This window comes from Lactuca sativa, chromosome 3 (assembly GCF_002870075.4).
Source record: "Lactuca sativa cultivar Salinas chromosome 3, Lsat_Salinas_v11, whole genome shotgun sequence".
In the NCBI taxonomy this organism is placed as follows: Eukaryota; Viridiplantae; Streptophyta; class Magnoliopsida; order Asterales; family Asteraceae; genus Lactuca; species Lactuca sativa.
In genome coordinates this window covers 55,669,942-55,686,591 of record NC_056625.2, presented here as the reverse complement: position 1 = coordinate 55,686,591, position 16,650 = coordinate 55,669,942, and positions in this window count along the sequence as shown.

The window sequence follows — 16,650 nt, the reverse complement described above, 5'->3', positions numbered from 1 at the left end:
AGCTTTAGGGTTTGCATGTGCACCATAGGATTAATGTAATGCTCAAAACCGATCACCAACTTTATCCATTAAGGCATCTCAATAAGTCAAGATCTCAAACCCTAAGTCTTTAAAGGCAACTCAAGTTATGCAAACACCCATTAAGCACTTAATTATTAGAGTTACTCCTCCAAAGTTTCTAGAAGGGTTTCCTGCACCTAATGGACCATAAAATCGTAGCTTTATGGACATGCATGTCCCTTCCATTGTAGGTCAAAAACATGGCAAATATGTATTTAAAGCTTGTGCATGAGACCAAAAGTCCTAGGATCCTCAGATCTAGAACATATAACACTAAGATGACTACAAGGATCCATAAAGTTGCCAACTATGTGGAATCCAACCTTCCAAACTTCCAAACCATGAAGATTAAGGTAAAAAGGCCTATATCTAGAAGAAACTAAAAGAAAAAGTGGATATTGGACACGTAAAAAGGTCTAGAGAATGCACAAGGGAAAGATGATAAGGCTTGCTTTCTGAATCCACACTCTAAAGCACCTTCTTTTTCTTCTTCTTCTCCAAGCTACCAAGAACACCAAAAGGAACAAGAGTCACCAAGAGAGGCTGGGGATGAACAAACCATAGCCCTCACTTTCCTTTAAATAGGGATCAAACCCGAAAAATTAGGGTTTTAGTCATCAGATGGTCGCCACGTCGTGGCCAGAATACCTCTATACCGTGGGAACCAAAAATGGGACACACGTTTAATATCGCTTGGCCACGTCGTCGTGGTGACTCCAACATGTCCTGGCAACCCCCAAAACGATAATTTACTTAATTAAAATATACCTCAAAGTCTGGATGTTACACATATTCTTTGGTCATGAAACACCCAACAAGTACACACATTATGCCAAAGGTGTTAAGAAATAAAGCATGAAGAAACAGTGGTGGACGCTAGACAAAATCACAGGGTTAGTATACATGATTTTAGGGGTAACACGCCGGAAAATTTCCCAAAAAATTTACACCATTCTGCATATTTTTGAGAGGTTGCACCAGTCACCCACGGAACCCCTAGGCCCACCCCTGTAGAGAAGACAAATAAACATCTATTTCAACATCCAACTGACAAATCAAGCATAAAATAGAATGTAGATCCATAATTATTTTTTTGAGGTTAGTCTTTGTAGGAAGTCGGTCCACACTATCCACCATGCTAATAATATGTTTATTTTAACAAGGAGAATTTATTACAATTATTTAGGGAACCGCTACAACTAAAGTGGTCCAATCAAGAGCATCTTGAATTAAAGAAATTGAAAATAAATATCTTGTCAATTACTAATTCCATTTATCAATACTGTATGTTAAAACAACTTTAATAAGAGTATTCATTAGTTCTTGAAATTTAATGTTTCTCCCTTCCACTCCTTAACTCTATCTCCTCCAACTCCACCTCCACCTCTAATGACCCTTAAAAAAAATCAAACTCACATTACTGTAACATCCTAAAAATACCAAGTAAAAGTTTCATATTAATTAAGTTAAAGCCACTTATTCATTGTTCGAAAAGACAATCAAAGTCAAAGTATTCTGAGTGATTTGAAAACATTCAATGTGGAATAAAACTTCTAGGGGATGTTGTGATCAAGCCTGGCCCTTCCTTTTGAAAAAGGAAGTACCTGAAACCATAAACACAAACTGTAATCACAATACTTAGTGAGTTCCCCAAAGTACCACAAACAACACACATATATAAATATAACATGTAGCCATGTGGGATCTGTATCAACCTCGAGTCAATAATGACTCCATGTAATAACATGTAGATGTGTCGGGTTCGTATCAACATGCGGGTCTATATCAACCCCGAGTCCATAATGCTTAGATGGATAAAGTTCCCAACTTTATCCATAACAAGGTAACAAACTTCCAAGATCTAAAAATTTTGTACTAAGGTGACCAAAAAGCTCATAAACCAAAAACTTGTTAGATCTAACAAATACATCATCAAGATTCAAGCTTTATACCTTATGGAGTTGAGAAAAGCAATGTACGCTCTGGATCCACAAACTTGAGCATCAACAATCAACAAGCTTGAACTTCTCTTTCATCCCATATTCACTCAAAAAACATATAAAGGATCAAGATTTGATCTAGGGGCTAGGGTTTCGAGTTAGAGGCTTGAGAGGGTAAAGGTTGATGTTAGGAAGGACCCCAATGAGTTAGTGTCCTTAAATAGGGCTCAAAAACACGAAAATAAGGTTTTTGCTCTGCGATGGTACGCCCAGCATACCTAAAGTTATGCCCAACGTAACACCCTAAAAAATCGACTTCCTCCGTCAGTACGTCTAGTGTACTCCTGATGTATGCCCAACATATTTCCAAACTCTATTCTTCCAACTTAACTTCAAACAACCATAACTTCCTCGTTCCAACTCTGTTTTCGACGATCTTTATATCAACGGAAAGGAATCGATGAGCTCTACAATTACATTTTGATTCTTTTGACTAAAAACATATTGAACTAAAATCAATAATTCATGCAAGAAGTCTGAAACATAACATTTCCCATTTTACCCGTCAGCTTCCATCGAAAAATCCAAGGTTTAAATCACTTGTCCAACATCATACACCTCCAATAAAGTCTAAAATTCATTCCATTGAATCCCAAGGCCTCCATTTTGATCCATTTATTTTCCATGATCCTGAAATAAGAACTTCTTGAAATAGGATGTTACAACTCTCTCCTACTTAAACTAAATTTCATCCTCGAAATCATTCCTTACTACTTCCACTGTCATAATAGTCAAACCTCTTCAATACCTCTATTAGATCCCATTCTTAGTAAAAATCACAACTCTTGGTGAAGAAATGAACCTTATCACTATGTGTCATCAATCGAAAGAAAACCCCAACTGATTTGCTCAAAAACTGAGAACCCTAAACAATGTATGTCTTCTCAACAAACAAAATTATCACATCCTACATCCAAAAAAGCTCCGATTCACAATCCGAACCAACAGAAATTCTTTAGACCCTAAATTATTATGTCGACCATTGGAAAGACAGAATCCCTATCTTTTCATCATGGCTAAAACATTTCATTTGAAAACAAGGTGACTCCCAACTCAAGTTTCACCCCTATATGCCAGACCAAAATATAAAACACATTCTAATAACTAAGGATTTACACATTTGATCTACCTGAGATCTCTTGATTCCATTTTAAGCTTCTATTAAACTGGGATGCAAAATTCTTAACCGTCCGTTGAGACAAACAACCTCATGAATGGTTGTGCATCGAGACTCCACCCGAGAGTGTAACTGACAAAAGTTACCTTAGCCTATTCACCAACATGGCTCCAAAAGTCCTCAAGGGACGATCTAACCGACCTAAATATGAATAAAAGCTAGTCCACCACATTATATGTGAATGCTACTGACCCAACCTTAGTCTTACATCGCACCCGATCCTAAATTGGCCTACAACCTTCCTCAACCCCATGAATGTTTTGGCCTTCACACAGTCTCACAACCCTTCCTAGAATGGTCAAATTCAAGTTGGTGAAGGCTATGAGCGAAATTGTAGACTCACAACACTCCCACAATTACCCATCTACTTAGTGAATGCTACAGGCCACCCCGCAGTCTTACAAAACCTCTACCATTCCAAAGACTAACAATCTGATACCAAAGAATCTCAATCAAATGCATCGGGTCCCACCCATAATAATTATACAACTACTGGTTCACGATACATTGTGACACCTTCTAACCACTGAAATGATAAGCTCACGCTACTACACCGATCTTGCCGTCATTCCATCACGGGCCTGCAGATTCATGACCAGCACCACAGGGGCCTAAAGATACTCAAACATCAATCCTTGACTTGTAGGGACCCAGTAAACATCCCTCTCAATGCTAACCAAACACAACACGAGTCATACCCTTCGATCATGCATCATTCCTTTCACAGTACAGTCTATTACCAATATAAAAAATAATATGAAAACATGCTCGCACACAACCATAGGATGAGATAGGACGTCGTACTCTTGTTCCAAATTAAAATTTGTAACCCAAATAAGAACCATGCCAATAACCCACGCCAAGTGTCCTGATGCTATCATGCTCAGTCCACATACACTCCTCCTTACAATATCATATTAACTTACTATAATACACACCCTCAAGAGAACTCAAAACCAATCCTAGATATGTTGCATTCCTTTTTCCTAACGACCTTACCCGAAGAGTGAAGCACCAGATGGTCTAATGAAATGACGAATCTCAATCGTTAACATAAACATCCACATGAACGACCGAAACAAGATCCCACATCTTGATTGAAACTGAACATATCCTACCAACACAAAACTAGCTCGATAAAGCTCCCACAGGTGTCCAGAAATGTTTTTATAACCCTAGTCGGATTAATCCAAAATACCAACCCTTCCATCATGACACGCCAAAATTGGATTCTACGCAGATCCAAAGCCACACCTAAAAAACTAAACAACCCTGCCTCAACATCCGAACTTCCAATAACCAAGGACATATGCCAAACCTGAGCCTGATATGAACAATACTTCCATAACCAACAATTGGGAGGTAACTGAATCCAGAAATCAAAATGTTTAATTCTTGAAGTTGCTTTGTTTTTGTTGTTACTAGTTTGTTAGTTGATAGTAAGTTATTATGATCTTACAAAATCAGTAACCCCCCCCCCCCCCCCCATTATAGTTTGTTTAACAATTTAATTAGAAGCAGCTAATTTTATTAAGTGAAATCAATTTCCTGTGATTGACACCCTACTTACCTGAGCTATAATATAATCTGACTAGGTATATTACCTATAGGTGCATAGTTAGTAAAAGTTTTTTAGGTTATAAATTTAAAACTAAATAAGTACTTTTGTGGACATCATATAGTATGTGGTATTTTGGGAAACTCACGAAGCTTCGTGCTTGCGGTTTATGCTTATTATTTTAGGTACTTTAGGTTCCAAAGGGAAGGTCACGACTTGATCGTACTGCATCCCCTAGAGTCTTATTCCGTATTGTCCATTTTATGATTTTACTTTGATGTGTCGAGAATACTTTATACTTTGATTATCATTTGGAAAAATGAATGAATGGTTTTGCTTATTTGAAAATTGAAATTTTTTTTACTTAGTATTTTTGGGATGTTGCAAGTTGCTATCAGAGCCTTGGTTTGAGGGATTCATATACACTTTCCGGTGAATCTTAACTCAAACTGAGGATTTATAAAATCTTTTAAAAAAGAAAGTGATTTGTTAAAAAGTTTATTTTAAAGAAAAGGGGTGTGATGCATGAAATCATTCGAGCTCAATTAAGTAGCTCCTAAAACACCCATACATGTTAATATGTTATATGTGTTATAGTATGAAATGTGTGCTACAAGTTAAAATAAGGATCTGCTCTAGGTTGCACGCTAGAATGCCTGCTTAGGAGAGATACCATTTTATGCCTGATATGTGAATTGTTAGAAATGTATTATAATGAGTAGGCTAAGGATCTTCAAGAATTGTGTGTGAGGATTGCCTGATCTTTACGATTCCTTATTGCAAGTCGGTTTTGTTGCTAGAATGTTGCTTTCTTTGTGCTCTGCATGGCCTATATTGATATTAGTTAACTATTAAGCAAATATGTTAGGTTTCATGCCACAAAGATTAAAAAGTTTTAGAATGCTTGATTTGACTCTATTGCATAACTCTTGTTTGATTCTAACCATTATAGTGCATGAACTTTTAGTAGAAAGATTGTTTAATTTTTGTTACATGTGATTGTATTCATAAGGTAGTTAGTTGACATTGGTATAGATTTCCTTTGCGGCTGAGAGTAGGGTGAGGTAGGGTTAGGAATAGTGTTAGAAAGTGCTTATATGGGAAGTGGGATCCTAGGAGATCCTAGGAAGTGACTTAGTACGTTGTTTAGTGTATGGACCTATGAGAGTAGTCATGGGGAAGTGAATTAGAGGATCCATGATGATTCTTGAGGAAAGTACACATAGGTATGGAAGGTAGTATTGGTCCCATATTACTAGAAGCACAGGATCTGTACTCGAATCGAGGAAATTCACGAGGATTCTAAGAAGCTGGTAGAGGGTTGATATGTGGGTATATGAGTAGATAGTAAAATGTGATAGCATAATGATAACACCTTGGTTATGAGATGACAATTTTGTTTTGTTTAACAGAATGTTGATTACTCGACGCAGAGTACTCTGAGATTGGAGCAGACTGTAGTCAATAGGACTATCGACAAGAGTGTTAAGGTGAATCAAAAAGGAGATTTTAGTTTGGAGACACAATGGGAGAAGAGGAAGAAGATACATAATTCATCACTATTGGCGATGTTCGAAGAGTTCAATGCTGCTAACCTGGGTACTAGAAGTCAGGGGGACTTTGACATCTGTGGCATGTGTGAGGGAACCCACGGTTTTTCCTATCACAAGTTCAAATGCTAAAAGTGCAGAGAAAAAGAGCATGTTATCCACGATTGTAAGAAGTCTTAGATGTGTTTTCACTATTACTAGTCGGGTCACCTCAAACTTGACTGTCCTAAATGGATGGCAAGGGGAGTGCAGGCCCCATCACCCATCGCCCGACAGGAGGTCAAGGTTGAGCCTCAAGAAATCATTGGCATGTATTTTGATCTTCGATTCTATTATTACATTCTATCTAGAATAATTATGTTTGTTGGTTAGTGTTGTATCAGCTTACGTAATATCCTACTCTAGGAGCTTTAGGTGGAATTTGTTTATCGACTGCCTATTGGGTTTCTAATGTAGGCATACGTGAGCGGGTTTACTCTAAGGTTTCGAGGGCCTTGTTCGAGGTAGTACCATTTTAGGTCCCATGGCTCAAGTAGGAAGCGACCAGGATGATCGAATGATGGATTCCATCCTAGGACTGGGTGGTCAGCTGATATTTTAGGGTGGCATTTTCCCACAACAAGGTTCAGTTCTTGGGGTGCCTCGTAAATCAATAGTGTATTGATCATTCTTACTAGGTTTGAAGTCGTGATTCTTGGGAATGTTTATGAGGTCTCCATCTAAGATTCAGAGTTTCCTTATGATTGGATGGTTATTATATGTAGGATCCCCACATGTTAGTGTGTTTCTGCTTAATCTGGTCAAAGGCTTTATTGGTTGTAGACGTCAGTCGATGGTGGTTCAAACCCTAATTGGTTAGAACTAGATATTCTTCTTGGATGATCATTGGTTTGTTCGATATTATGGGTAAGATGAATATGTGGTTCAGATGTGTGAGACATGTGGCTCACATTTATTGATGCATAAGAGAAGTAACGAAGGCTACCATCAAAGTGCTTAGGGTTAGGAAGTTCCATCGTCACGTTCTCAAATATTCATAAGAATCCTTCATGGTCACAAAATATTTAAGGTTTGGTCAGATCGTGTGTGCACAACAACTTGCCATCAGCTTCAGGGACGTGCGTGTTGTCCTCACATCAGAAGTTGTCGGACGAAGATTTCATTGTGGCTAGTAGTCCATTTTGGGAACTTCAAAGGTTAGGTAAAGAGGCACTTGGTCCGCTCAGTTTTAGTATTAGTTGTTGAGGGATTAGTTAGCTCGTTGTATCGGTCGCTATCTGTAGTAGAGGAAGAGCGATTGTTGATCTATCAATCAGCTTCAGAGTTTGGTATGTGTATTTTGATGGGTTTTGAGCATTCTAACACTCCTATGGTGTACATGCAACCCTAAAAACATTGGATCTATGTTTGACTAAGATACATGCAAATAATTGTTTTTCCAAGGTTCTTATCCTATCTAGCATGGCGTGGGGAACTTGAATCAAATAAAGCTAGTAGAATTACTTACCTTGTAGTTGTAGTTTATTGCTTGGAGTTTTAGAGCCTAGCATCAATAGTGTGGATGCCTCAAATGGAAACTCCAGGAAAACCATAGCCCTCTCCGTGAACATATGGGTAATCTCCATCACAGACTCTCCATCATGTCTTAAGGTCAAAAACTCCTGAGCAAGCCGCTCCCGTTCCACGCGCGGAACGTAGCGGGTGCGAAACATATCCTGGAACTACTCCCAGGTAATAGCAGCCCTCTGATCATCAGTATACAACCCATTAGGCAGCCTCCACCAGTCCTTCGCCCTAAGCCTCAGTAGGTTTAGGGCACACCTGACCTTCTGGTCAGCAGGACACGAACACGTGAAGAAACATCCCTCCACGTCAGATAACCACCTCATAGCCCGAATAGCATCTTGTGTACCATCAAATGTCGGGGGCTTCGTATTGTCGAAGTCCCAATACTGGAAAGCCTTGCCGGCTCCTCCTCCTCCAACCCCCGCAGCTGTTACAGCCGAAGTGGCTGCAGCGGCAGCAGTCTCTACTAGGGCAACATAATGCTCATCAAAATACTCGACCATCGCAGTCTTAATCGACCCAAACATCTCTGTCAGTTGCGCTCGGAACGCAGCAGCAATCTCATCGTGCATGATCTAATCCGGGCATCCAACTCCTCAGTCCCTATCTGAACCATGGGCTCAGGTGCCACCGGCACCTCCAATCCTCCGTCTCCCGACCATGATCCTGATCCCGATCCTGATCCAGATCCCGAAGCAACACGTCTCGTCACCACCATACTGCAAACAGACTCAATGTCTCAGACAGATCATATAATGACAGAAGACCAATTACCCTTAAACCCTAGGGGTTGTGACTTCCTTGATACGCGTATGGGTCCCGTGCTTTCAGTAGTATGCGCCCCTACTATCTTCCACACCTACCCATATTTGTGTCAAGTATCACCACAACTCCCTAAACTGTATTTAACATAATTTGCACTCATCCCTCACTAACAAGGGACCTCGCCTAACTAGTAACTGATCGTACAGTTCCGCACCACTCACATATCCATGAAACTTCCATCATCCCCTGCAGCGCTAGTGTACACTGGTTGCACATTGTGCTAGACCCGATAGACTTTCGAATATCCGATCCTACACTAAGGTCGAATCGGACATTCTCAGGCTATAAGATCTTGACTATCCACAGCCGTGGTGTATACACTAAACATCTATAGTTATGATGTCAATCCCATATACAAGGAACCCTAGGCTAATAGGTATCATACAATCAGGCCAATCTATCATGCGATTCCTGAAATACCTAGCCTAGCACTAGCATGTTGTTCTAATCATATCAGAATGTCAAATAAATGTATGGTATTTTGGAGCTTACTTACAGGCTCCGGCTGATCGTCCCTTCTGCATCCTCCATCCTTTATTTTGAAAACCATTTTTAAAACTTATTTCCCAAAAGTCTCCTCGGTTTGAGATTGGATTCACACGAGTGTTCCTCCAATTCGCTCAAACCAAGGCTCTCATACCAACTTGTAACACCCATAAATTTACGCCAAATTTAAACTTTTAATACTAACAAAGAGTCAAATAGTATTTGTTTTTACAAAACATTTCCAATTCATTTATCATCAGAGCGTCCCAAAATAGATCATGAGGATGAGGAGCGGTATGGTCACGCCTTCGCCTTCCCTCACTCTCCTAAAGTACCTGAAACAATAAAATGAAAACTGTAAGCCCAAGGGATTAGTGAGATACCCCCAAAATACCAATACCACACTGGCAGAAACCATAGCCATACGATCAATCAAACAACATACATATTGGGCCATCGGTCGGACTGGTCCGCCCTACTGGGCCTACAGTCTATCTGAATCTATCCCGAGCCTTCGGCATGACTGGTCCGCCGCGTGGGCCTACAGTCTCCCCGAACCGCTCAGAGGGTGTGTTGACCTTCAGCACAAAGCAGGACCGCCTCAACCCCGCCAACAAGTAACTAACCATGTATGCACACTATCATATATTGGCATGTACACATAGCAAACATATCTATCTCATTGACCATCAATCATAGAGTTGCACTCATAGCTAGAGTATCGACCTAAAAGGTCACTAACATACCAATCCTCACGGGTCATAAAAGCATAACATACTATCTATCCTGATTCCGATCCAATAGATCAGAATCTCATGCAGCATACCATAACTACCGATCTCTAGTATAACAACCATCCTAAGCAGGATAAATTCTAGCAAAGCAATAACATAACATCCATCCTAAACCAGGATGAAATCTAACATGGCAATAACAGAGCAACCATCCTAACCCAAGATGTAAATCATAAAGGGCCGGCCTTGGTGCCGTAGACCCTATCGATATAGTAAGGATAACTCACCTCGCAGATGTCGATAGAAATGCAAACTCCAACTATCGGATCACTTGACACCGACTCCACCACCTATAACCATAGCACAATATACTCATAAGTTCTTACTCTTATGAGACACCCCATAATCACTTGGTAATTCATAATCGAGGTCAGAGTCCTCAACTCGCCGAATGCACCCAACCACTCGCCGAGTCCATGGAGCACATTCCAACTCGCCGAGTCATCGGAGTGACTCGTCGAGCCCCTTCGAATCCTGATAAATCCTTAAGGGCCACCCGTCGAGTTTCCTCCTTGCAACTCGACGGGTACACACGCATGCCTAATCAAAGGAAAAACCATCCGACTCGTCGAGTTTTATGATGATCATCATCGGACTCGCCGAGTTGTCCATCCAACTTGCCGAGTTCAATCACCATCTTCATGTGACTTGCCGAGTCCATCCAGTCCTCTCTCTATACAGACTTGTTTTGAGCCATGCAGCGACTCCAAATCACAGATCCAAGCTTCTAGGGCATACTTACCACGTAAAGTTGCAAACTTTACGTACATGCATGGTTATAAGGGCTCTAAATGTCTATTTTAAGTTCTTAATGGAGCTTCTAGTCCAAGAGGGACTTCATCTACAACCAATACAACAACTTTATGACTCTAGCACCCAAGGAGGGTCCAGATCTGAAGTTACAACTTCAGATCTAGACTATAGCTCAACATCCCAACTTGAAAATCCATAAAAAAGCGCTAGAACTCAACAAGAGGAAAGAAAAGGAAGTAAGAATGGCACTTTGATACCTTCAAAAGATGCTAGCTGAGGCGAAACCCGTTTCCCCCTCCTTTCTTGCTTCAATTTCCATTGCACTCTTAACTCCCTTCCTCCAAAATCCTCTCTTCCAAGCTTCAAAAACACTCCAAGGCACACACACACGAATTAGGGTTTATAAGGGCTCTCAAAGACTACAAGGAAGCCCAAAGGAGGCTGAGGCTTCTTTAAATAGGGGTGCAAACCCCGGGATTTAGGGTTTCGTCTGCCAGCTCCTACTCGCCGAGTCCCAATCGTGGACTCGCGGAGTAGGTCACTAAACACGCATTCTTACCCCGCTGCTACTCGATGAGTAGGTCGACCAAATCGTCGAGTAAAGCTTTTATCCAGAAATTCTTAATAATTACCTGAGAATTGGGGCGTTACAATTCTCCCCCACTTGAACTAGACTTCGTCCTTGAAGTCCGCTGAAGGAAACAATGTCGGGTAATGCTCGCGCATTTCCGCTTCTAGCTCCCACGTCCACTCGGATCCCCTCCGATGCTCCCACTGCACCTTTACTAAAGGTATTTCCTTGTTCCGCAGAATGCTCTTCTTCTTTTCCAAGATAGCTACAGGCCTCTCCACATAGTTCAGGTGCTCATCGAACTGAATGTCATCCAACGATACCACTGCCTCCTGGTCCATGACGGACTTTCGCAATTACGAAACATGAAATATGCTGTGGATCCGGCTAAGTTCCTCCGGAAGCTCTAGCCTATAAGCAACCTTGCCAACCCTGGCAACAATCCTGAACGGCCCAATGAATCGGGGACCCAATTTTCCCCTCTTCTTGAAACGGATCACACCCTTCCAGGGTGACACCTTCAGGAGAACCATGTCACCCACCTGAAATTCCAACTCAGATCGGCGTCGATCGGCATAACTCTTCTATCGACTATGAGTGGTCTGCAGCCGCTGTCTAATCTGCTGTATCATCTCAGTAGTTTGCATAACTACCTCTGTCCGACCCATCACCCTATGCCCAACCTCGCCCCAACAAACGGGGGTCCTACACTTCCATCCATACAACAGCTCGAAAGGCGGGGCACCAATACTGGAATGATAGCTGTTGTTGTAGGCAAACTCCACAAGCGGTAGGTGGGAATCCCAACTCCCACCGAAATCGATGACACACGCCCTCAACATATCTTCGAGGGTATGAATGGTCCGCTCACTCTGCCCATTAGTCTGCGGATGGAACGTTGTACTGAAATGCAGTCCCGTACCTAGTTCCTCGTGGAACTTCGGCCAAAAACGGGAAGTAAATCGGACATCCCGATTGGAAACTATGGAAACTGGAACCCCATGGCGAGAGACGATCTCGCGGACATATAGGTCGGCCAACTTCTCCGTCGACGAACTCTCCCGAATAGCTAGGAAATGGGCACTCTTGGTCAATCGATCCACGATGACCCATATAGCATCGAATCCCTTTGTCATCTTCGGCAACTTTGTGATGAAATCCATCGTAATCTGTTCCCATTTCCACATGGGTATCTCCAGGGGCTGCAACTTACCATGCGGCCTCTGGAGCTCGGCCTTGACCATTCTGCAGGTCAAGCACCTCTCAATGTACCAAGCAATATATCGCTTCATACCAGACCACTAATAACTCAAACTCAAGTCTCGGTACATCTGGGTAGCCCCCGGGTGAATAGAAAAACGAGACTTATGAGCCTCCTCCATCACTGTTTGTCTAACTCCTCCGGTCATCGGAACCCAAACCCGACCATATCGGGTCAGTAGCCCGTGGCTATCCTGAACAAACCGGGCGCTTTCGCCCTTAATCCTTTCCAATTTCCTGTTCTCCAGTTTCATACCCTCGATTTGAGCATCTCTGACCAAACCCACCAGGCGGGAATCCACCGCTATCCTCATACACCTGGCTGGGGTAGAAGGCCCAACTGACTTGCGACTTAGAGCGTCCGCAACCACATTCACTTTACCAAGATGGTAAAGGATCTCAAAATCATTGTCCTTGACTACATCCAGCCTGCCTAATATTCAGGTTCGGCTGATCCATAATATGCCTCAAACTCTTGTGATCTGTGTATATGGTACAATGGACCTCGTACAGATAGTGCCTCCAAATCTTGAGAGCGAAGACCACCGCTCCCAACTCAAGATCGTGTGTGGGGTATCTCATCTCATGTGTCTTCAACTACCGTGATGCATAAGCTATCACCCGCCCCCTCTGCATGAGGACTGCCCCTAAGCATGCGATGGACGCATCATAATATACCACGAAATCCTCCACTCCCTAAGGGGAGTGTCAACACTGGCGCTTGCATAACCGCTGTCGGAGGGTCTCAAATGCCCTCTACTGCTCCTGGCCCCACCGGAAGTCCACCCCCTTTCTCGTTAGACGAGTGAGGGGTACAACAACCTTGGAGAAATCACGAATGAATCTCTGATAATACCCTGCTAAGCCTAGAAAACTCCTAATGTCTGAGGGAGATCTCGGAGCCTCCCACTGCATAACCGCCTCCACCTTGGCCGGATCGACCAAAATCCCATCCTGGTTAACGAGATGTCCAAGGAACTGAACCTCCCGCAACCAGAACTCACACTTCGAGAACTTGGCGTAAAGTCGTTCTCGTCGCAGCACCTCCAACAGCTCCCTGAGGTGCTCCTCATGCTGCTCTCGAGTGTTGGAATACACCAAGATATCATCTATAAACAAAATGACCGAGCAATCGAGCATCGGTCTGCAGACTCGGTTCATCAGATCCATGAACACTGCTGGCGCATTGGTGAGTCCAAACGGCATCACCACGAACTCGTAATGACCATAACAAGTTCGGAACGTGGTCTTCTCCACATCTTCCTCCCTCACCCTGACCTGGTGGTAACCTGATCTCAAATCAATCTTGGAAAACCAAGAGGCACCCTACAGCTGGTCGAAGAGATCATCTATCCTCGGGAGCGGATAACGGTTCTTTACCGTTAACTTATTCAACTCCCTATAGTCAATGCACATCCTGTGCGAACCATCCTTCTTCCTAAAGAAGAGGATCGATGCTCCCCAGGGTGAGCTACTCGGACGAATAAACTGTTTACCTAGCAGTTTTTGCAACTGAGATGACAACTCCTGCGTCTCTGGCGGTGCCAAACGGTACGAAGCCTTGGTGATAGGGGCCGCACCTGGCACTAGATTAATCCTAAACTCAACCTGCCTCACCGGAGGCACTCCGAGTAACTCCTCCGGAAATACATCAGCAAACTCTCTAACCACGGGGACCTCTGATACAGAGAGCTGCTCTCTAACTCGTGTATCTACCACATATGCCAAATAACCGGCACACCCGTGCTGAATATACTGTCGAGCCCTGGCCGCCGAACAGAACCCTGATCCCGACCTGGTGCCCTCACCATATACCACCAGTTCTCCCCCACTTGGGGTTCGAACCACCACCCGCTGACCCTCACAGTCGATCATGGCGCCAAAACTGCTAAGCCAATCCATTCCTACAATCATGCATACATCCCCCATGGGAATAGGAATCAAATCTATCGGGAAAGACATTCCGAAAATCTCCAACTTGCATCCTCGGTAGACCGAAGAAGCAGAAATCTCGTGCTCATTGGCGATCGAAACTCACAACGGGCACTCAAGATCATCTATCGGCACACTGAACCCTCTAGAGAAGGTCTGAGATACGAATGAACAACTCGCCCCCGAGTCAAATAAAACCAAAGCAGGAAAGGAATTTACTAAAAACGTACCGGATCATAGGTACAACCAATAAGCATAGCACAAATACAATAACTAAGATAGAGAATAGAATCATACCAGTAACCACATCTGGTGCTGCCTTGGCCTCCTCGGCCGTGAGCTGGAAGGCGCAACCCTGAGCCTTCGGAGGCTCCATCTTGACTGGCCTCTCATCTCCAATACTCACAGTAGCTGGCGTGGAACCCTGCGCCGGCTTGGCAGCAATCTGCGGATAGTTGGTCTTCACATGACCAACAATGGAAACAAATCATCATATCTGCTGGAGGGGCGGACTGACGACATTCCCTGGCATAGTGACCCTCCTTGCCACACCTGTGGCACCCACCTCCTGCTCGACAAACCCCCAAATAAGCCTTGCCACACTTTCCACAAGTGCGGCTCTGATGACCCCCGGACCGTGTATCAGCGGTTTTAGACCGCTTAGGCACCGGCTGAGACTGTGTTGGTGCCTAACGCTGCTTCTTCATCTGCAGCTCTATCTCCAACTCACGCCGCCGCGCAGCTTTCTGTAGGTCTAGGAGGGTATCACATCGCTGAGTAGACACAAACTGTCGAATATCCGTCTTGAGCATACTCAGATAACGAGTCATCTGAGACTGCTCTGAAGTAAACTCCGGGCAAAACATAGCCCTCTCCGTGAACATACAGGTAATCTCCATCACAGACTCTCCATCCTGTCTCAAGGTAAAAAACTCCTGAGCAAGCCACTCCCGTTCCACGCGCGGAACATAGTGGGTGCGAAACATATCCCGGAACTGCTCCTAGGTAATAGTAGCCCTCTGATCATCAGTATACAACCCAGTAGTCAGCCTCCACCAGTCCTTCGCCCTAAGCCTCAGCAGGTTCAGGGCACACCTGACCTTCTGGTCAGCAGGACACGAACACGTGAAGAAACATCCCTCCACATCAGATAACCACCTCATAGCCCGAATATCATCCTGTGTACCTTCAAATGTCGGGGGCTTCGTATTGTCGAAGTCCCGGTACTGGAAAGCCCTGCCGGCTCCTCCTCATCCAACCCCCGCAGCTGTTACAGTCGAAGTGGCTACAGCGTCAGTAGTCTCTACTAGGGTGGCATAACGCTCATCAAAATACTCGACCATCGCGGTCTTAATCGACCCAAACATCTCTGGTAGCTGCGCTCGGAACGCAGCAGCAATCTTATCGTCCATGGTCTATGTTTGAGCATTCTGACACTCCTATGGTGTACATGCAACCCTAGAAACCTTGGATCTATGTTTGACTAAGATACATGTAAATAATTATTTTTCCAAAGTTCTTATCCTATCTAGCATGGCATGGGGAACTTGAATCAAATAAAGCTAGTAGAATTACTTACCTTGTAGTTGTAGTTGATTGCTTGGAGTTTTAGAGCCTAGCACCAATAGTGTGGATGCCTCAAATGGAAATCACAAATCACCACAAACTTTGGAACCTTGAGAGAATAGTCACAACTATCTTGAAATCGTCCCTCTTACTTTACTCACCACAACTAGTGTGATTTCAAGAACCAAAGCCTCCTTTATATAGTGTGGTGGATTAGGGTTACATCCATGTAAACCCTAATACCCATGTCTCTTCATTTCCATGATATCCATGGGTTAAAGCTCCATGGAGTATCCATGGACTTTCCAAGCAAGCCTAGCCCATTCCAAATAATCATTAGCCCACACTATATAAATATAACAGCCCATATTTAATTAGTAATACTTTTGATCTCTAAATTAATCCTAGATTAATTATAGATCAATACTAATTAAATAATATGATTTTATATTAATATATTAGAACTTATAATATATTAATAAATCATAACTTATACTATTCTCAAAGGATTATCCATAAATTGTTCGGCTGAAGTGCAACCCAAATGGACCA